Raw genomic sequence first — 23,233 nt, 5'->3', positions numbered from 1 at the left:
TGCAATTGTTTACATCTTCCTTGGTTCACAAAGTATATTTGCCAGAGTTTAAATTCTTTTTCAGGAGTTCAGTTGCTCATATGATTACTGGAATGATAGATCTTCCGAAGATTCCAGTTTCTTTTCATGTCGTACATAAGACCTTGGTATTTCATTATCGTTTTTCCCTTTCATCTCTGTTTGATCCTGCATCATTGGGGACACTAATCCATACTAAAGTTGCATCTGTTCTAATTGCTTATAGGACTCATTAGAAATGGGCATTGTTTTTTTTTTTTTTGTTTTTGTTTTTTTGGTAAAAATCAATTTTACCAAAAAAACAAATAAAATAACTCCTTTAAATATTCACACGTCAAAAAAGTTTTTTTTTTTTTTTTTTTCTATATTATCAAAAAATGCATATTGAGATTTAAAGACTTTAAAAGATTGCCTTCCCTCTTTAACATCCTCAATAACCTCATAATTGTCATTTTTACCAGGTTAGATCAACTATTGAAAACTGATGCCTGGCCAGACATCTTTGCTATTTATAATAGTCAAGTTAATCAAAATACATACTAAAATATTCCTCAGTTTTCGGATTATGTTTAGGGGGGAAAAAAATTTCAAGTTAATTGGAATATTGGGCAGGCTGGAGTGCTGTGTGGATCCAATAAAAAAAATGTCCTAATTAGCCATAATTTGCAAATAACTTTTACACTTTTGATCTATCAGGTTTTCCCTCTTATTCTATGAACTAATATCATCACAAGTAGTAAGGCTACTTAACCATTGATTGATAAGCACATAGAGCGATTAATTTTTTATATTTAACTTGATTTGCAAATTCCTTTTCTCAATTCAAGCAATCTAATCTGAACGCAACAGGTGAACTGATCACGCCTTATTTTTAGTCTGTATGCAAGAGATAGCTAGCCGGCTAAGTTTAAAAATGACACTTAATAGTCTATAGGAGGGGGGAAGATGTTTGTTCTATTTGAGAGGTAAGTTGAAAAGCTTTTTCTTTGTAAAAGTTGGACCGTGAACATGCAGCAATCATTAAAAAAATCAATGGTTAAAATGGCAGCATTTTCAATTAAATGGATGCAATAGTTATTGAGTAAGCATTTTAACCCTTATCCTCGAGTGGCATCCAGGCCTTGATAGGTAGTGACTCCCATGTAAAAAAAAAAAAAAAAAAAAATCACCAAATGTCATAAATCAGATGAGCAGAGAAACCTGAAAAATGCTTAATTCTTTCAAAATGTTAGCTCTTCCATGTAAAACAAAAGGAATATTCTCTGGGAGGTGCTGCTTGGAGCAACCTTTCCTGCCTTGATAGAGTACAAAATCTATTTCGAAATCTAGTGGACGATGATCCTTTTCTTCATGCTACTCTTTTCTCACAGAAAAGACTTCTATTAGCAAAGTTTAATTCCTAAAACTCTGACCAACATTACTACTGGTTTACTTGCCAGCTGACTACAACATAATCGTTTTCAAGTTCAATGTAAACTCTTAAATCTGTCTTAATCAAATTTTACCTAACCATTGTCACTATCAATCGTCAGTGTTGTCTCAGCATCCACCTGACACTCATTAACTCTTATCCTTTAATAGCTTTTGGGGTTTGATAAGTGGTGACTCCTTAGTTTAAAAAAAAAAAAAAAAAAAAAACAAGGAAATTGAGTTTTGGTCATTACATGCCAACGGGAATTATATTTATATCTTTTATCCACTGATAGATTTGTCAGTCATGAAATTTCTAGTATGTCAAGTGAAAATAAATGTAAATCTATATAAGTGACCTTGTCTGTCTGTGGGAGGAATACTCTACCAAACTCCTGTCAGATTTTGGTTTATGGACTTGAAACTTGAGATATATATATATACACACACACACACACACACAGAATCTCGGGATACGGTGGCTCTCGGATGCGTTCTTTTTTTCAGGTTACGATGTGAAATACAATGGTTTTCCAGACTCTGGTTACGGTATTTGCCCTGCCTTACGGTGTTATGTTATTTGATTATATACATGTGTATTATATACTGTATTGAACTTTGTTACTAATTTTTAATGGCATATCCTGGGGTTCTACTGTTTATAAGGGATTTGGGCCTGTGAAACGAATTCAATTTGACTTTTTAGCTAGTAAAAAAAGTTGCTAAAGGGTAAAAAATAAAACGGAACTTGGCAGGCGTAAGTTGACTAAACGTGCATTTTCTACACATGTACAAATATACATTTATACGTTTGACTTTATTTTTAAAGTTTTGATACGCATTTCAAAACTTTCGAAATAACATCAAATGTATATTTTATTGACTTGGATGGTAACAAATAATGCTGGAAAACTTCTTGGTTTCGATTCTAGCTGATGGCACCGAAGTCCTTTTTTTTTAACTTTTGAAATCACTACTATATTAGGTACAGTATAATAATCAATCAGCTTGATAATAAATATGAAATGTGCATAAACTAAAATATCATATTTAAGTTTATTTTATGACCGGGCAATGCCAGATGATATGCTACTTTTAAAGTGCTTTTAAAAGTAAATTATCTTGCAGCAAATGTTTTGTACAGAGGGAGCTTTTTTGGTTTAAAAATTCTTGATTTATTACTTTATAAAAATGTTTTGAAATGACTAGTGTGAGACTATTTTCTGTTCTTGGGAATGTGTATATGGTAAATTCCTTGAAATCAAACGGTTCAGCATACACAAATTTCTTTCGATGACTTCCAGCTATATAAGAGATTAATACTGTAAAAGATATTGTTTAAATGCAAGTACAGCGTGAGTGAAAAAGGCACTGGAAATGGTCGTCTCCTTTGGGAATAAATTGAAACGTTTTCTAAAATGAAAGCAATTATATAAATCAATATACTTTCTTGCAAATCCTTGCAGAGCTCGCTAATGAATAACAGGTGACTGTTACTCATAATCAGGTTTCTCTATTTACACGCCTCCCCACGAGGGCAGTTAGACATAAGCTTTTTTTTGGGGGGGGCAGCTCTCTAAATAGTGGTGCTCTGGATTGGAACAAAAAATAAAAATTGCCTCTGTCTAAAAGGATTTCTCCTTTTGTTGACCGAGGGCAGAAAAGATGAAGTGTAGTATCTGTTCTAACTTGAGGAAATGTTTTTAGTGTATGTCAAAGTGCTTTTCAACTATCAGGGTCATTTACAAAAGGTCCCTTTCTTCAGAACTGAGCATTAAGGGTATGGAATTCTGCTGGTTGCTAGGATTCACGAATGTATCTTTTTTGCTCTTAGAAAGTCGTTCTATACTGAAGTAATTTTTTTTTTTTTTTTTTTTTTTTTTTTTTTGAGATGGTTGGGGGAGGGGGCACCATTTTGTGGAATTCGATCGCCTCCTCCCCTCCACATTAAAAAACAACCTTGTATCTAACTTTGCTCTTATAGAGATGAGCTAAATGCAAAGTGTTTTTTAATGGAAATAATTAAGCATTAACCTCCCCACCTCCGGGGCATTTCTAGTGTGAAAAGACTGGAAAGTTTAGCATTCAGAAAACAGTGGGCAACTTTTTTCTTTATTTCCCCCCTCCTGCTCTTTCTTTCTCCATTCTTAACTTTTTTTAACGCCCACCTTTTATTCTTAATCTGATGTGCATCCAGGCTTTTTTTTTAACTACTCCCCCTCCCTCATCCTACCTTCTCGCTGATACTTCATTGTCATTGTGCTTTAAATTTAGGGTCGGTGGAGAGGGATGGGGGGTCATGAGCTTTACTCTTACCATCTCCCAACTATCGCTGTTCATTGGTTTTTCTTACCTTATTTTTTTGCCTTCGCTTTTTCTTAATTTTTCAGTCCATTTTCTGTGAATCTGAATATTTCATACCGTCCATCCCCTCCCTCGCCGTTTCATTAAATAAAAATAACCACATGTCTGTTTGTGCTGAAATGAGTGAATGAACTAAGAGATTGGAGGGGGGGGTAACAGTGTTTTCACGGATCAGGGTTTTTTCTAGCCACAAAAGCCTAGAATGAACTTTATGTAACTTTTCAATTACTAAAATTCATTTGATTTCAGGTTCCCTTTCTCGTAAATGGGCATCGTTGAATCTAGCTTTTTACTGTTGAAATGTTAAAATTACATAAACCTATTCAAATCTGAAACATTTTTTTTTCTGTTTTTTTTTTACAAAGTAGTCACCACTTATCGAGACCCGGAAGCCACTCCAGGTTAAAGGTTAGTGTACAGTAGTCAATGAGACATTAGTGGAAATTTGGTAAATTGGATTACTTGAGGGGATTGCTCATCAAGGCTATGAAGTCTATTTTGAACTCTGTCAAGGCAGGATAAGATGCTTCTAGCAGTTCCTGCCCAGATGTGGCATCCTTAGACGTACCTGGCTTTTATATAGGTAGAGAATTGCATCCGCAGTAAGATATCTACTTGAGCGGTGATGTGTTTGAAACGAACAGTTTTTATTTAGTGAAACTGGCGATATTCAACATTCACTTCACTACAATCAGTGTCACTTGGTGTTTGTCATCATCAATCACATCTTGCAGCCATATGAGTTCAGATCAGGCATGTGTGTTATATGACCAAAAGGAAATATTATAAATGAGTAAATTTATGTAACAGTTACGATAACAAATGAAAAAAAAACATTGTTTTAATGTTAGATTTACTTTATGAGGTCAAGCAACTGGTGTATGCACAGGAGTTTTTGTTTAGATCTTTTTTATAAGGACTTGATGGCGTTAGGTGACCAGTTTTACAGGATGGCCTACTTAAAGATTTGAGAGATCGGACTACTTTTCTCTGAATGACCAACTGACACGACAAAATGCAATTCTTTTTCCAACAAGATGGCGCTACATGCCACACGTCTCACAGATCACTGACACGATTTCATGACATGTTTACGGAAGAGGGAACAATAAGTAAAGGGTTATGGCCACCACGTTCCCTGGACTTGTCCTCGTGTGATTTTTATCTTTGAGTGACTTTAAAATATTTTATGCAAATAATCCTCACAATCTAGACCAACTAAAGCAGAGCATTACCAACGCTATCAGGAGAATCACCAAAGAGAATCTACAGGCAGTATCTGCAAACGTTAAACGTGCCCAGAAATGCATAGACATCCACAGGGAGCACTTCCGGCATCTGTTATAACACTTTTATAAGACTACAGATATAACACTTTTATAAGACTACAGATATAACACTTTTATAAGACTACAGATATAACACTTTTATAAGACTACAGATATAACACTTTTATAAGACTACAGATATAACACTTTTATAAGACTACAGATATAACACTTTTATAAGACTACAGATATAACACTTTTATAAGACTACAGATATAACACTTTTATAAGACTACAGATATAACACTTTTATAAGACTACAGATATAACACTTTTATAAGACTACAGATATAACACTTTTATAAGACTACAGATATAACACTTTTATAAGACTACAGATATAACACTTTTATAAGACTACAGATATAACACTTTTATAAGACTACAGATATAACACTTTTATAAGACTACAGATATAACACTTTTATAAGACTACAGATATAACACTTTTATAAGACTACAGATATAACACTTTTATAAGACTACAGATATAACACTTTTATAAGACTACAGATATAACACTTTTATAAGACTACAGATATAACACTTTTATAAGACTACAGATATAACACTTTTATAAGACTACAGATATAACACTTTTATAAGACTACAGATATAACACTTTTATAAGACTACAGATATAACACTTTTATAAGACTACAGATAATTTAAACAAAATGTTCCTCCTCTCTACTGCATTTTTGGGGGCTACTTTTAAGTGAGGCACTCTGTGCAGTGGCACCGTCTGGAGGAACCAATACGATGACAGATCTACCAGTTGTATAAATTGACTAGGAATCGAATAAAATTAAAGTTAATTCAGTGCACAAAATGTAATCGCGCGAATTAAGTTTATATATGAAAGTGGTCTACATGGAAATGTAGTGTTGTAGTTTGCAGACATGTACTGTTTTACAGTTAATTAAAAGGCTTCATATTTCCAAATGCACTCTATTTGGTGAGTGCCCCTATCCCCTTTAGAGGTATACTTTAACCCTAGAGTGTATAGTACCTGCCAGGGTGTATGGGTTAAATGGAATCCGTCCTAGCTTTGACACTCCGATTCACGTCAGATCCCCAAAGTTAAACATTTGAGTATGGTCAGGGACAAAAATAAAAATTGCCTCGGTCATGGTGGATTTCTCCTCCACTTACTACACTTCACCTTTTGTCCTTGGTATCAGAAAAGATAGTACACTTTGCTCCTAGCTAAAAGGCCAAGAAGTTTTGCCTTAGGTGAATGCCATGGCATGAAACTGCATAACTTAACATCATGAATAATCAGTTGAGACAAACATCATGAATAAATATTTGAAGGCATTCAGTGTAAACGCAAACTCTTGTTGAAATGACTTTTCCACCATTTTGTTTGTTAAACAGCTCATAAAAAAACGAATCTCTGAAATTAAAAGAGCATTTAAAACTATTTGTAAATTATTCATGCAGAATATAATAAAAAATTGCATTCATTCGTCAAAATCATTTTTTTTAATGTGCCTACACGTGAATACAAAAGGTTTCTTCTAGTTGATTAAGTTTTCACTTTTCAATTTGAAATATCATCACGAAACGTGATGATTGAAGGGACGCATCTTATTTGAGAGCAGTCCAAGTATCTGTCAGTCACGCTTCAGTTTAATTGATTTGGTTGTTTTGTTTTACGGCATAGCAACCGTTATTTAATGCCGAATCTGGTTATTTAGTAGTGATGGGACGATTCCAACATTTTTTTTTATTCTGATACAATTCCCGATTCCAATTCTTTATAAATCCCCTAATATTTAAGTATAGTTCATATTATTTGGATTCATCAGATGTTCTCATCTTGAGTGTGATTGTCACAACGTTTCGGTCGACGTAACCTCTAACCTTCAAGTGTATTTTGTCAAACTCGGGGAATGTGTGTCAAACTCAGGAATTTGGGCGGAATTTCAAGAGGAACCCTTTATTTACTTAACGAGGGTAGCATGCTCTTGTTCCGTCAGCCATGACTAGATGACAAAACCCACATCCAAGAATACCTGTCCTGGCTAACAAGATACACCTAAAGGTCGGAGGTTACATCACACAAGATGAGAACAATAGTCTAATAAATCCAAATAATATGAATAACCAATCCTTATCTCAAATTCACAAACTTCATTTAAAACTACTTTGAAACACGAAAAAATATTGTATATTTGATTTTCATTTTGCTTGTTGGTTTTTCTACAACACGTGCACGATCTGCAACACGTGCGCGATCGGATCTATCATGAATATTTTTTATTTGCAATATATTTAACATTTACATTCGTAGCTTGAATTAAATTAGAATATCTTAAATTTAATTTTTATAAAGTTAGGTATGTTTTATATATTTTTATTGCAAGAGCCATGCCTAAACTAGTTAACTGATCATTGAGTTTTGGAATGCAGCTGCTGGGCGTAAGGGGTCTAAATGTGCACTACATTTAGTTTTATGCACGGGGGGGGGAGTCTCTTGTGAAGATTCAGATACTTCTGATTTTTGTGAAATAACATTTGACATTGATAAATATTTCTCGAAAGTTTAGTTTCTTTGTATTTTAAAGTCTTTTTAGATGCAACAATATCGGCAGAATTTGTCATTTGAAACTTCAACTATTTCATTTTCATTGGATGTAATCCATAGTCGTTAGAGACCAATAAAGGAAGACTTCCTAAATTTGCATTTCTTTTAAAAAGGAATGCATGAATGAGGATTCTAGATATATGGTTTAGTATCATTTTAATCTTGAGAGGACATGAATGGTGCAAAACTTCTGTTTCGGGGTGGGGGGGTCCAGGACAGGTATTCTAGTTATCAAATTTTTTTTTACTATATATTGCAAGTGTTTTTCAGTCAGTGTTTAAATCATTTCAATTTATAAAATGATTTAACAATGCGGTGGATACCTATATTGGCTCCGATAATTTGTGTATGCATTTTTTTTTTTCTAGTATGCAATAAGAATGAAATAATCCATGTAAAATATCAACATTGTCACATTCGCATATGGCAGGAATAATTGCAATTTTTGCTAACTCTGAGTGGAAAAAAATGCAGTAATTCTTACTGAAATCTGCAACAGGGCTTGTATTAAAAAAAAAAAAATTAAGTTTTCTGCTGCAGCCTAAAATTTGTCTTTTCCTGCTTATATTTCATGTTTTGTCCCATCGACAGAAAAAAAATCGGTTACTATAATTCTCTCCTCACACACACACACGTTTCTTTTTCTTTCACTTTTAGTCTGCATTTTTGTTGATCCCCGGACTTAATTTGTACTGAAATGTTTGCTTGTGTCATACAATTAGGAAGGGATGGGTGCAGCTATACTGAGCCCGGGCGTTTTTTTTTTGTTTTTTTTTGGCGGGGGGGGGGGTATTCTGAAGAGAAAAAAAATCACAGCTTCCAGCTGTCTGGGCTATTTAATACTGCACACCTCTCCCCAAGCACCCTCTCCTTTGTAGAAGTGATGGGGGGGGGGGAGATATACCACAACAGTAAGCTGCCTATTTTTCATTCCAATTTCTCACACACACCTACATAGGACCCCTGTAAATCTGGGAGACAGAATTTGGGGGCAGACCAGACTCAAAATGGTGGAGGGGGGCGGAGAGGGTAAAAAGTGGTAGTTAGCAGAGCAAATGCAAGGTGCAATCTTTTGCTTTTGGTCTGCATTTCTTATGTTGGGCATTTTTTTTTTCTTCCCCCACTCCTCATAAGATAAAAATGCGTTTTATTTGGACTGTAAAATATAACGTTCTACAGTCCACACAAAATGCAACCTAATGTTTGCATAAATTTGATTGCAATATATTGTTTCTCGAAACGTAAGTTTAAAATTTTGGATTATTTTGCTTATCTAAAAAAAAAATGTATAGGAGAGGCAGTCAGTTCAAATAACATGCTTATCCTACAAATCAATATTAGACTCTAAGTGATAAATTTGTCTATGGGGACTCTCGGCTAAAAAAAACTGGTAGGCAGGCAGGCTCGAACCTGTACCACAAAGGAAGAAAAGAACGTGGGGAAAAACAAAAGCATGACAATTTTGCCATTGCATCCATCGCGCAACCAAAAGTGGTTACGGTGTAAATTAAGACTAGTCGACCAAAAAGAGGGGATGACATTTGAAACTATCAGCAAAAAAGCGACCTCTCCCAGTTGCCCAGTTAAGGATGAAGGAATTAATGTTTGTAGCCAATTGATAGCTTCGAAACGATACCAATCTCATGAAAATTCATCACCTCTATGAAAGTTTTAGGCATACATACATGCATTTAAACAGACAGGTGAGATTTATAACTTTCTTAGTGGGGAAAGATTCACTTAATCCAATCACTAACCTTAAATTCTGGTGGCAATATTTCACCTAAAAACAAAATCTTGGACATAATCCTACCTAAAATGACACACTTTCCATGTAGCTGGTCATAAAGTGGGTGGTTATTTAACTTTATATATGTGAAACTGATCACCCCATGAGTTTTTGTTTTTTCTTTAAGGAGGGGTAATGGTTCTCATTTACAATAATTCTCTTTGAGTTACTGAAGATGCTAAGAATTTTATTGCCTTGTACGTTTCTTGGTGTAATGAGATTAAACTAATTGTATCAATTACACGTGTGTGTGAAATTCTTACCCTTTCTCCAATCTATTTGCAGGAGATTAGTGAAGGACTGTAAATTTAATGGATGTTGCCTCAGAAGCCTAATGGAGATCTGTCAAGGGAGATAATTTTGACAATGTTAGTTTTTACAATCTGGCGTTGTCCTCCCACATACAATACCTGATATATTCACAAATGGCCACCCATCTGTTACTGATCAGTCTCAACATTACTTTGGTGACCTAATGAGAATCGGTGTGTCAGTGTAATTAAGATTGCCATTGTAAAAGAATAGAGTGCTCTCGGCTGTTGAAAATGGTTCATATATAAACATCTAAATTCCATTAGCTTGTGATGATGGTGCAAATTGTCCAAATGATAGGATTTCGAATTTTGAAGTATTTGTCTAGCCACACTGAATAGTTGTCTGAATGACAATATTATGTGGAATTTATTTTGGGTGTATTTTAAGAATATCTCTTTTCCCACGCCACCTTCCTTGACCATTTCCTTCTCACCTCGTCATCGACCTTGACCTTAACAAATGATTTGTATAATATAAAGCTAAATTTTACTGAAGTTAATTTATAAGAAACACTAAATGGAATATCTTTTAAAAAAAGTCCTCTTTTCAATAGAACAGTTGCAAAATAAGTAATGGTTAATTTTTATTCTAGTTGAAGTTAAACGTGTTAAATAAAATGGTTGATTGTCTACTGTTATTCAAATGGGTGAAAAGAATATGCTATTGGCATGGCCCTAGTGATAACAAATCTTTCCAATATTCGATTGTTAAAAAGGGGAGGAGTAAATATAAAGGTTGCCTCCTGTAAAGCATAAATTTGTTTGTTTCAATTATTTTTATCTGCTTTCAAGTTCTTATCCCCCCCCACACACACACACAGTAAAACTTAGATTGGATCAGTTTTGTAAAAAAAAGAACAAAAAAGTAAATAAAAATAAAAAATAAAAAAAATCACTCTAGATTGGCACAAACATTTGAACTATACATTATTCTAGGATTTTTTTCTCTGGCCAAGAATAGAACAGATATTACAATGTGATCTTATCCCAAAAGTCTCCTGAAATAATTACATTCATCTGAAATTTGAATTTCCTGCATCCACCCACCACACTGTCGTCTGTATCTGCTTTTCTTTCATTCCTTTTCTTATTTATTTTTTTAATTTCCTGTATTTATGGTATTCCCCACCCGTACCAACATCCACTAGTTTGAAAGAGTCGGGATGGGGGGCGCTAACTTTCCTTCCCCCTCTTGATCTCAATGAGTAGGATATCAGACTTGGACACACCTGTAAGTCCGTCACCACCACCACTTCTCAATTTGTTACTGAGCTTCTAGGTGGGCGGTTATATTTATCCCAACCTGTTAATCCTTATACAAAGAAAAGGGCAATTGTCTTTTCAGTCTCAGAATACTAAACAAAGTAGTACTTAGCATGGGCCTTTTTATTTATTTATTTTTTTATTTATTTATTTATTTTTTTTATTTTTTTTTTTTGTAAGCTAAGCTTAACAACCTACACCATTTGAAATCTTAAGTTTCATTCATATTGGATTTATGTACTGGTGTGGGTGGCTTCCCCCACCCACCCAAGATAACTTAAATATTTATATTTCTTATTATTTAGTACTGGGGTGGGGGAGGCTTGCCAAGTCGTAAAATATGCTTAAATATATTAATTCTTGCAGATTTCGTAAGTACTGATTTCAAAAGTTATAAAAAAAAAAAAGGTGGGGCAACGTGGGTGCCATCAGCTAGAATCAAAAGCAAAACATTTAGCGCTCCACCTAGCGCTTTCCTACCGTTTGAGCTATTGACAGATAACATTTAAAATTAAACCATTTCAAGCTATAAATGAATATGCGCATGCACAAAAGTAATAGGAATAAATAGTTGAAATGGACATTTTGCATTGCAACTTGGCGACATAGTTCTGTATGTGTGCTTCATTCATCCAGATTTTAAACCATCCTTGGTGTATGATTACTATTTCATGTTCATTTTAGTCTTGCATGTCCAGTGGTTTAAAAGTTTATCGGTTAAATATTTTCACATACATACATCTGTTTATTTTTGGTCCCGTCCCCCCCCCCCACCGACAAAAGGAGTGGACCTGTAAATACACCCTCGTCCGTTCGCACTTTTCTCAATAACTACGCCTTGGATTTTTTTTTTTTTTTTTTTTTTTTTTTTTTTTGGATGGGGTAGAACTCTAATTTACATATGTTAAGGTCTAAAACTGCACTGTTTGTTAATTTTCACCAGGATTTTACGTCCTCTGGGGACTTTTAGGGCTAAATGGGGGGGGGGTCCAATGCTGAACTTCATTTTTTTTATGTCTTGTTCAATGTGCACTCACGAGGAACCATGCATGCTTCACTTGTCAAAGTTTAATCAAATATTTATTGAAATTCAAATACTTTCGGTGCTTATTCAGATTGGCATTTATAGCGATAAACAAAAATGAAGAAAAAACGTTTATTTTGTACCTACTTGTCATGGAATGAAGATTTTCATGTTCCAAAAATCACAAAAAACTTATCAAGTAGTACACGACTGCCCAACTAGTAGATGATTTGCAACAAAAAACCGGTTTTCATCAAATGGAAATGGAATCTTGTCTTTTCTAGGGAGACAATTTTATTGTTCCACCTTGTATATTAATAGATTTGAGTGATAGTTGGCATTATCCTTTTCAAATTAGTAAAACTGACCCACCCATCCACCCACCCTCTCACACGAAGAAACCTGACCAAGTTAACTTGCAGAAAATTAATATTTTCTAAATTTTTGATATTCATCCGAGACCATGCTTATCCAGACTAGATAAACTTTGTGGCTATTTGTTTTATAGTTTTTTACTTTTAGCTGAACATACAGATACACATATTAGACTATATTATCCTCCACTGAGATATATATCCCGTTCATCACAAAAGTTAGCTAGTAAAGAAATCTATTGGACGGATCTATGAAAAGCTAAATACTTAATGGATCTAAGGTAAATAGCAAGTCCGACATCACCCACCGCCATCAACCTATTTTTATCAGACTTTCATTTTGCTATCTATACAAATAAATTTTTCTTTTGAAATGTTTTATTTAACATCACTTAAAATTCGTCATAATATAAATCTCGCCTGTCTGTTTAAATGTATGTATGTTTGCCTAAAACTTTCAACAGAGGTAACGGATTTTCACAAGATTGGTATCATTTTGAAGCTCAACATCTCGGATGAAAAATACCGAAAAATTGTTCAAAAACATTAATTCCTTCACCCTCAACTGGGCAATTTTCTATAAGGAGGGGGTTGTTTTTTTTTGTTTTGTTTTTTTTCTTTCGAGTCATCCTAACGGTTGGATTGACATTGTCTAATTTTAACGTTCCGAACTTCCGGTCGTGTCATGGAGTAGCGGTAAAACGTCAGATTTTCTTTCACTTTCTTTTCCGCCTTCGTGTCATGGATTCGAGCCTGCCTGCTACAACTTTTTTTTTTTCTCAATATACACCTCCAAACACCCGGGCAACGCCGGGCATCCAGGCTAGTTTTATATGAATATTGGTGCAAACACAAGGCAAGGGTTTTTAGCTGGTGGGTAGCAGGAGTGTACAACTCTGAATAAAACTTGAGCACTTATTAAACATTTCTTCACAGATCGAGGGAGGGAGGCGGGTGTGTAACAATTGAACCTGTTCTTTGCCCTCCTTCATTTAAGACTAGGAATTGCCAGATCCTAAAGATTTAAAAAAAAAAAAAAAAAAATTTATTGTGGGGAGCAAGATTCTGGGGGTCATCCTTATGTCAGGACAAAAAAAAAACGAAATGGTAATGGAATATGTAGTGGGTACTGTTGAATATGGTTCATGATAATGAACATCTGCTGTAAATCAACCTTGGGAGGGAGAGGGTCTTTTTTCCTTCCCCCCCCCCTCTCCCATTCACAAGAGATAGTAATACTATCAGATAAGAACTAGTGGTGGGAAGTTCAGTATCCAAGCTCAGACAGGGTAGAGGTGGGAGTTTCAGAGAATTCTTCCTGGCCACCATTTCCCCACATCCATCTTCATCCACTAACTCTGTGTGTGGGAAGTTTGACTGAAACACTTTCAGAAGTAATTATATATATATATATATATATATATATATATATATATATATATATATATATACACACACACACACACTTAAGTAGTTCTTCAGGTGGATGCTCATCTTGTGATGGTGTTAACAAGTACTCAGTCAGGTGGGATTATTTACCCCACCCTGCTTCCCATTTCAGCAAGGTTAGTTTAATATAGAGAAAAAAAATCAGATGCTCCTTTTCTCCTTTAATGGGAACTATTGTCCACCCACCTATGTATGTACGACTATCATGATCTAAGAAAAGATAAGATAATGCCTGGGAGGGTGCCTTCCTAAAACTAAACAATACCTCATTTGAGGGTGGGGGTGCTGAGCTGGGCCAGTGTACTCCCATAAGTAAATATTTACTACCCCCTCCACTGCAGGAAGATGTGACTCAAGGCTAAAGGTAAGGAGTTAAGCCAGTTTCCTTAATGAAGGAGCACTCTGGCTTTTTAAAAATTGCCGGGGCAGCCCCATTGGTGTTCCTCAGTTAGAGCACCTTGGGCATCAAGCAATAAACTTACTCCATGCCAAAAAAAGTCTAGAAAGGGGGACAACCCAGAATGAATACCTCAGCCCAACAGACAAAAGGCCACCGAAATGACTTAGTTACTGGTGGGCTGGTATATCCTACAACTTCACAGGTTATCAAATTGCTTGGCCTTAAGTATTGCAATCACATGGAGCTCTCTAGTCATGTTATTTTCTCTTTTTGAGCTTGTATGTTTGAACCATTGATACATGTTCTCTACAGTGTTTTGTGAAAATCACTTTTAGATATAAATGGCTCCAATATCGGAGGAGGGGGGGGTCCTAACACTAGCCTCGGCTAATTGTAAACTAGTAATGACACTGAAAGAAGAAACACAAATAAAATGTACATTTAAATGGTATCATCTCTTTAAGGCAAGGGGGTCTTCAAACTACTCCCATCCAGCTAGTCTTTAATTCGGCCCATGGAACTCTTAAGAGAATATTTTTACGTTTTCTATAGAAAGAAAATAGTGTGAAAATAGTATTTTCTTTTTTTTTTTTCTTTTTTTTTTCTGTTCAGAAAATGATTTTAAGTTTTTGAGAACCAGTTTCGCTAAAAATCAAAGCTGATGAGCAAAACTGTCAAACACATCCAGGTCTTTTATTTTATTTTTATTATTTTTTATAGCAGTGTAGCTCTATAAAAAAAAAAAAAAAAAAGAAACCCCTTCAAAAACTTTGGAGACGGCAGTTGTCCATAAATATGTTAAACAGGAAAATGGTGTATTGAAATCGGTAGGAAGAATAGAAGACTATGCCTAATGAAACGGGTAGAAAAGACTGCAATTAGGAGTAAATATTTGTCACTGCTGGGTTAGTATTCAGAGGAGTTGGATAAAAGGTATCGCATTCTATTTCTCTTGGATTATTTTCTGCAAAAGTTAGGCTTTAGCTACAAAACTTGCAAATGACCTTTTTAATAAAAGTTAACACCAAATGTTTTCATATTTGCAAATATAAAAAAAAAACCTTTTAATTGCCTTATGAGCTGCAATCTTCACCTATCTCGGGTGAGAAATAACTAATGTACCCTCAAATGAACCAAAAAGTGTGTGTGTGTATATATATATATATATATATATATATAAAAATTTAACATTTACAGACACTAGTGTTTCAGCCTTTTGGGAATCATCAGTGCAGAGTGTTACAATTACTGCCAGTTGGGAGATTCAAACCCCGCTACAAAACCATCTGACTCTAGCTATATGCACACGTGCACGCATGCATACGTGTTTTCTACTTTTCAAGTGGTCAGTGTAGTCAGGCAAACCTCAAGATTTGAAACTCTGTCGGCAGTTCACTTCCAACTGATTAGTGGTGTCAGATATTTTGCCTTCTGAACTAACAAACTTACTACTGGAAATGAAGAAAATTATATTGCTTAAATTCTTATTTATTTATAAATTTACAATATTAGTAACCTAGAGAATTCAATTTTTTTTAATTTTTTAATACAGATCATTGCATTAGGTTATTTTTTTTATTTTTTTCTACCGAAATGTTTTAATCACAGCAGTGTATATAACATTTAAAATCATCTGCACAAATCAATTAGACTTTCATCGTTGGGACCACAATTTCATACTTGATGGATTTGTGGTCCTGACAATGGAAATTGATTTGTGTAGACCTTTTAAAATGATGTATTGAAAGTATATTTATAAAGCTTTACCTTGTATTGAACACGTTTAAAAAAAATATTCGATTAAATAAATTTGAATTTATTCAGTATGTATATACTAGTGTTTGGACGATTAATCGGAGAATTTGAAATATCGGAATCGGAAAATTTGTACCTATTTTCCGTTGCCAAAAACGATTCTTTTCATTGTCTTTATTTGATTTGACTTAAAGCAAAATTTTCCACTGATGGTAGTAATGTTAAAAAATATTGATTTTAAACAATCGATAAACACTATATGATCTATAGATCACCCCTCCCACAAGTGTTTTTTTTTTTTTGTTTGAGAAAAAATCTACACACTTCACATGTTTTTACAGTAATTGTGAAAAAATGACTATAACTAAATGAAATTTATGAAGAAACGGAATCAGTAATTGCATCAGTAAGGTATAAAAATTTAATTTAAATTGAATCACATAAAATAAATCCATGGTAATTTTTTGATTTAAATTAAATTTTTATACCTTTGTAAAATTTATAAAAGTGCACTTTGAAGATAAATTTCAAATTGAATCTTGTACCTTTATTTTTAAAGCTTATAGTAAAAACATTTTCTTTAACAATTTTCATGCCTTGGATGAAATGCTTTTCTAACTTGTATCTTATCTTTTTAAGATTATATTTTAAAACTCTCCCCTTTCAGTTTGTATTTCTCCTCACACCACAACTCATTTTTTTTGCAACCACCTTTGTAATACAGGTCTGAATGAGAAAATCTGAATTTTTTTTTTAAACAAAAACTTTAAAATAACTTTAGATTAAATTTTTTTATTTTTCAGAATAGAAAATCTTTAAAATTTAATAAGGAACACATTTCTTATAGGTTTCATTAACAAATATTTAGTATATAACGAGAAAAATAGATGCAAATTTCAAAAAGACTGTATGGTTACGGTCAATAGTAGTCCTCGCCAGTGAAAGTCGGTTATTCTATTAAAACATTTTGTGTCCTGCCCTTTCGCGTGAGGACTAATTTCATACATGTATGTTAAAATGTTCAATTCTTGACAGCATCTGTTTCGTAGCACAGAATCATGTAATTATATCAATTTTTTAATTTATTTACTCATCAGAAGAATAGGAACTCCTCAACTTTAAAAGAAAATTTTTAAAAAATGTTCCTTTTATTTTAAAGTTATTCTTCTGAGTAAGAGCAGGATAAGTTTTAAAAATTGACATAATTACATGAATGGTTGTGTGCTACGAAACTGGTGCTGTCTAAGATCGAATATTTTAACATGTTAAAAAAAATAAGTACTAACATCTTGAAATTTGGCATATAGACTTGTTTTTGTGTCATCTATTTGTATATGCTCTGTATTTACATCGAGCTTCATAAATAAGATGAAATATAATTGAATAAGCACATTTCCCATAAACATGTGTCCTAATTTGTTATAAATTCATTATCAGATCTATTAACAAAACAATTGTGATAAATCTGTCTCAAACTTTTCAAGTATGAAATTATTGCTTTCAGTTGCTGATGAAAATAAATCTGAAATCGATATTTTTTCTCATATTTGTATTGAAAACTAGTTCCTGTTAAATTTATTTTGTTCGATGAGTATAACTTCTAGTTTGGAACATTATTGACAATTTTGTGGATTGTAGGCTCCTGTTAGGGTTTGGATTAAGTATTTGATCTCGGTTGCAAGAGATTCTTCTTGACAGAGGCAACTTTTATTTATGTCCCATTCAGATTAACCCTGTTCTGAAAACCTGGATATTGACCCCTTCCCCATCCCCACATAAAAAATAGTCCTTGTGTCTAACTTTGCATTCGTGCAGAGGCAAGTAATTAGGGACGCTGTTAATTTTGTTGATTAATAACATCACATGAGAAAAATGTTTTTAAGTAAAATGTCTGTATTTGTTGTTCACTCCCTTGAAATGTGAGCTGAACAATAAACGGAACCTTTTCGTTCACAGTTCAAAATTAAGACTATAATCTCTAGGCTTTAGTTATTTTCCCCATCTCCATTAGTATTTGCCATTTCAATATTGTGTTTGTGTAATACACACACATATGACGCTCATTTCAAAAGTAAAACTTTTTTTTTTAGCTACGAAGATGGGAGCGGTATTATTAAAATGAGCAACCTTTAGTGCGCCAGAATTTTTCCTACATAGTCACCATCATTCTCAATGCACTTTGTCAGGAATTCAGTAACGCGTCTCTGCTTTTGACACATCTGTGACAGGTTGTTTTCTTAACCTCTCACCATCAATATCCAACAAAACAAATGAACATTTCAGGTCATGAATGCATTAGCTCAGTCATAACAATGCAATTTCCAACCCCCTCAAGGTGGAATTTAAAAAAAAAAAATGAGACATTACTTTTGGAATGTCCCTTGTATATAATCATATTTATCTAAAGATCTCATTTTTATGAATTACAGAAGTGTCCAATTAAACAAATTGCTTTAAGTTGTAACTTTAAATCTTTAACCTCGATATTTTTGCCAGCTATATTTCATAATGTTACTATAGAAAAGAACTAGAAAAAATGTTATAATCTTAAAATACGAATTACCTCCCTTACATCGAGTTGTGCTTAGAAATGAAGATACTGCTCATGAATGATGTCATCGGACATGTTTCTACACCAGATTTGAAGTTTCAGATAGTACCTATTTCTTCTTTCCGTGGCAATTTCGATTTGAATTAAGAATACTTCTCTATGTAAACTGGCAAAATATGGCAGTTATAAATAAAAATAAGAAATCTTTAGGAAATAATTATTGAAAAATATTACCGGACACCGAAACTTACAGAAAGTCATTTTGTAAAATTTCAGTAAAATACTAGCAGGCCGCTCGGCATTGCCAGTCATAAGATATGCTTAATTATATTTTAATTCATGCAGATTATGTATTTATTAGAAAACAATTCTCTATTGATTCTTGTATTAAACCTAATATATGAAAGATCCAAACTAAAACATATAGAGGAGATCAGCTAGAACATAAACCAAAACAAACTCTTCACCTTCATTCCTTAGCCTCTGAGCCACACCCGTGTGTATCATCTGCCCTCCCTTTTATAAAAGATGCAATCGCCTGATCAATAAAGACGAGGGCACACGGTCCAGTTTTATAATTATATAGATTATGTATAAAATGGCCTGATTTACATGATATAAGACGGGAGGGGTGACAGTAAATCGGTTAGATTAACTAAGACAAATTTTGATAATTGCTAAAAATAGTACACTCTGAATTGTACAATTTCTTCAATAAAAAGACTCGATAATTTTCCATGAATTTCCACATATGCTAGCATTTTAAGTATTGCTCTAAAGTTTTATTTTACATCTCGTATTTCATTTGCATTTACATATTGAATAAAAAAAATATATAGATCTTCGATTATTTAATGTTAATAATCAAAGAATTTATTGATGTTCAAATTCTGTAATAGCAAAATTTGCTGCAGGTAGAAAAGTTTCCATTTGGAATTGAAATTTATGGTTTTTCCTGCAAAATAATTCAAGCAGGAATAATTGTATTTGCAAAAAAAATTAAAAATTTGTTTATTTGAAAAAGAAAATCCTGCTGTAGGTTATCTGGTTTCTTAATGTATTCTCAAATTTCTCATTATACCAATGCTTCGACTGTACTGAAATTGATCGTACACATGCACGAGCATATTTGACTATAACTATGACATTAATGGAAACTGTTCGACTGAGCTTCAGTCTATGGTCCCCCCTCGCCAAACCTTCACACGAAACACTCGTCTAGCTGTAAACACTATCAATAATTCCCCCCACTCTTTATCTGTGCCTAAACCTAAACGTAGATTCCATGAACAAAGCTTTCTTCTGCACGCCTGTGGAATTGTCTTCCATTTTCCTGCTTTCCGGCTGACTACAATATGGTTGTGTTCAAGTCTAACGTAAATAAGTTCTTGATGAGCCGTTCCATATAAGTTATCAAATTTACCAAATTTTCATTACTAATGATTACTATATTGTCCAATTTCTACTGTACACTCTTTAACCCTATCCTTGAGTGGCCTCTTGGCCTTGATAATGTGGTGATGCCTATGTAAAAAAAAAAAAATTTTCTTCATAAAGATCGGAAGAAATTGGCAGGCTTTATATACTGTGCGTTACATACGTATATACAGATATATGCAGGCACACACACACACACACACACACACATATATGCAGGCTCGCACACATGTATGCAGGCGCGCGCGCGCACACACACACACACACACACACACTCATGAATTGCTGCCATTCTTTCTACCTGTGGATCACTTGTTGAATGCACACCAGTCACACTAATTTCCTCTTGTCAAAATTCTTAGCTTCAAAATTGAGGAAGATACTTTCATGTCCTTTCTTTATACCTAATTACAGCTCCCTCTCATTGGAGCTTTCACTTCAAATTTTTAGATCAGGCAACTAAAAATAGTCAAGTTGAATTTATAAATTCTACACGATTCCAAACTTATATATATATGAGAGAGAGAGATTAAATAGATTTCCAACTTTTTTCTTTTATCGTTTTCCAACCAGAACTTGCTGACTTCATACTTAATCTTGAAATTCATAGCAAGTGTTCCTGCCTTACTCCCTTCATTTACTTTAACCCTTACTTTCTCTCTCCTTCTCTCCCTCTCAATATGACTTCCTGTCTAGTTGTGTGTAAGTTATCTTTCTGGAATGTAAAGTATTGGTGTTTATATGTGGGTGGTGTGGTGTACTCTCCACTAACTTTACTGCCAGATCTAATTTCTTCCGCCATTACCCCCCTCTCCACATTTACTCTTTCTGCCCAAAGGAAAGCAGCTTAGTTGGAGGTCAGCTTCCTTAGCCCCCCACACACCCTCTCTTTCTCTCTCTTTCTCACTTGTGTGTGTGTATATATATATATATATATATATATATATATATATATATATATATATAAATAAATTCCATCACATTTTAACCAATCCACCCTTGCCTTCACAGAAATCCTGATTCAAAAGAATTCATCCTCATACCAATTTGGTACTAAAAAGATGTTCTTTGAAATAAGAGAAAAGGTGTTTTGGGTTTTGTAGAAGGAAAACCAGTTCCTTTAACCAGAATGTGGGTGAGGCATAATTTATAGGACACTTGTTTTGACTTGTTTTTATTTGTTCATCATTAACTTGTCCCCTCCCCCTTCATTTTCTTTTTTTTTTCTGTAATTAAATTTTAATTTCAGCCCAATTTATAGCCGTCATACATTTTTTTTTTAGCAAAAGAATGTACGATAATTATTAACCATATTTCATACAAGGAGCAACGCTAGTTTTTTTTTTTTTTTTTTTTTTTTTTTTTTTAGTAATGCATCAATTGTCAAGGTCAAAAGCCATCTGAGGATAAGACGACTTGATAGATATTTGTTGACATTAAGCTTGAAAACAATGTTGTCGTCTGTAGGGAAACATACCAACGGTAATGTATCCCATAAGTGAATTTGTTGGAAAGAAACTCTGTTCATGGAAACGCTATTTGATTTTAAGTACATAGAAGAAAGTTATTTGCAGTATTGGTAGAAAGAGCTCTAACTAAGGTTTAATGGGTTGGGAGTAGAGCTTGAAGCTCGGTCGAGTACCTATCGTGGAAATATTGACCAGAAAGACTAGCAACATCTCTTCAGTAAGGAGCTGAAGAGAAGAGATCGCTTCCCACTAGATTTTGCAGTCGAATTTGCACTTTGTCAAGAAAGACAGGTGGGCTCTCTCTACCGTGCCAGAAAATTACTTACGCCTGAAAGTATATTGTGCCTCTATAAGGCCACCATTCGCCCATGTATGGAGTATTGCTGTCACATTTGGGCTGGTGCATCTGCTGCTTGTCTCACTCCTGGACAGGGTTCAAGAGTCGCCAACCTGATAGGTCCTGAACTGTCATCTAAGCTTCAGCCTCTGTCCCATCGAAATATTGCATCCCTCTGCCTGTTCTACAAATACTTTAATGGTGGCTGCTCTGACGAACTGCAAGCACTTGTACCTCCGCAACGTGACTACCCTCAACAAGCAACTTTACAGTAGAGATCCCTAGGTGTAAGAAAGCCTTTTACTCCAATAGTTTCTTCCCCAGAACTGCAAGTCTTTGGAACTCTCTTCCGGGATACTGGTTTCCCAACTGTACTGATATGCAGAAGTTCAAGTGTAATGTGAACAAACCTCTTTCTACTCATCTCTCTTCATAATGCCCCCGCAAAGTGTCCCCAATAGTAGCCCCTACTTCAAAGTGGCACTTGCCTTGTTTGGGGTGAAGATTGAATAAAAAAAATTAAAAAACTGCACGTTTCCGTATGTGACGGCAGTATTCCATCTTTGGATGAAACTTATATAGAAACCTATAGTTTTGAGGCTGGAAATAAACGATGTTTATTTTTTTACCTTTCTTATTTACTAGCAGGACCCATGTGCCGGCGTTGCCAGCAGGAAGTATCCCCCCACCCCCACTTCATGTCACCGTAAAAAAAAAAAAAATGGTTTATGGGAGCTAATGCCAGCTCAGTAAAATAGCGGCACTGGCGCCCATGGCCAAAATAAATGTACCGTGTTAAAGTAACAACGTTAGTATCTATAAACTCATTCTTAATGTGGGAATATTTGACTTGATCCATCCACATTGTAACTCTACATTGCACTGTAGAGAATCTTCTGTTGATTTAATAACATTTTCTGTAAATAATGGCTTCACTTAAAGTTAAAAATGCGAAAGTCAAGTACCGTGTTTCAGTTAAGCTCTAAACGGAAATCTTCACTTCGAACGCACCCCTGTCCTATAAAAGGATCCACAGTTGATTTTATAGGCTGGACCTTTCTGTTTGTGCGGTGATAAAACTTCTCAAATGCACTTGTGATGTTAGGTTGTATAAAGGTGTTAACTTTGGTTAAAATCGCGCTTTTAATCATTTTTTTTTTCGATTGTCGATTTTCAATGCCTGTCGGATGCATTCTCTTACAAAACCTATGTAAGAACACTATCAAACTTCGTGTGAAATTTGAAAAAATATCTGCCCAGCCGTTTCTGAATCCACAGGGAACGAACACACACACACACAAACACACACCTTTTTTTTTTGTATTTTATATATATATATATATATATATATATATATA

The 23,233-nt window shown here is 34.3% G+C and overlaps 1 protein-coding gene across 3 annotated transcripts in view; it reads left to right on the top strand.

Annotated features, from left to right (window-relative positions):
• LOC145293226 (uncharacterized) overlaps nt 1-23,233 on the top strand; it is a 55,432-nt gene that overhangs the window by 23,176 nt on the left and 9,023 nt on the right. The gene's annotated exons all lie outside the window — the stretch shown is intronic.

The sequence above is a fragment of the Euprymna scolopes genome, chromosome 14 (assembly GCF_053919585.1).
Source record: "Euprymna scolopes isolate OS-2025 chromosome 14, ASM5391958v1, whole genome shotgun sequence".
NCBI lineage: Eukaryota > Metazoa > Mollusca > Cephalopoda > Sepiida > Sepiolidae > Euprymna > Euprymna scolopes.
Note: the sequence above shows the minus strand (reverse complement) of the source record. Positions and strands in the feature narration are given on the sequence as shown.